General features: G+C 44.0%; 1 pseudogene; it reads left to right on the forward strand.

Moving 5' to 3' along the window:
* Positions 1 to 296: 296 nt before the first annotated feature.
* On the forward strand, positions 297 to 396 carry LOC127088927 (uncharacterized; annotated as a pseudogene).
* Positions 397 to 948: the final 552 nt, after the last annotated feature.

Here is a 948-nt window from a genome sequence, read left to right on the forward strand (position 1 = left end):
CCACGGCGGCTGGAGGTGATACGTTTAAACTTTCAATTTTCTGGACCAAAGCATCCACTTTTGCGTTAACGTGATCAAGGTTACTTATCTCGTACATGCCAGTTTTCGTTTGAGGTTTTTCCACTGTTGTTCGTTCGGTTCCCCACTGATAGTGGTTTTGGGCCATGCTCTCGATAAGCTGGTAAGCATCAGCATAAGGTTTGTTCATTAATGCACCACCTGCAGCGGCGTCTATTGTTAACCCTGTGTTGTATAAGAGACCATTATAAAATGTGTGAATTACTAACCAGTCTTCCAAACCATGGTGTGGGCAAAGTCTCATCATGTCTTTGTATCTTTCCCATGCTTCGAAAAGAGACTCATTGTCTTTCTGTTTAAATCTGTTTATCTGGGCTCTTAACATAGCTGTTTTGCTTGGCGGAAAGTATCGGGCAAGAAAAACTTTCTTCAACTCGTTCCATGTGGTGACTGAGTTGGAAGGGAGAGATTGAAGCCATCTTCTAGCGCTATCTCTTAATGAGAAAGGAAAAAGACGAAGTCGAATTGCCTCTGAAGTGACACCATTAGCTTTAACAGTATCCGCGTATTGGACAAATACGGATAAATGAAGGTTTGGATCCTCGGTAGGATTTCCAGAGAATTGGTTCTGTTGCACCGCCTGCAACAGCGAAGGTTTAAGTTCGAAGTTGTTTGCTTCGATTGCGGGCGGAGCAATACTTGAATGCGGCTCATCTTGCGATGGAGCGGCGTAATCTCTAAGAGCACGAGCTGGTTCTGCCATCTCGGTTATCGAAGGAAAAAGGTTTTTGAAATCAGGAAGTTCTATAGGAGGGAGATTGTTTGCAGCACGATATTCCCGAATTCGTCGTAAGACTCGGAGATATAGTTTGATATCGTTGATTCGTAAATAGAGCGGTTCGCCTTGTGAGCGAGTGCGTGGCATACAAA

This window comes from Lathyrus oleraceus, chromosome 5, assembly GCF_024323335.1.
Source record: "Lathyrus oleraceus cultivar Zhongwan6 chromosome 5, CAAS_Psat_ZW6_1.0, whole genome shotgun sequence".
Lineage (NCBI taxonomy): Eukaryota > Viridiplantae > Streptophyta > Magnoliopsida > Fabales > Fabaceae > Lathyrus > Lathyrus oleraceus.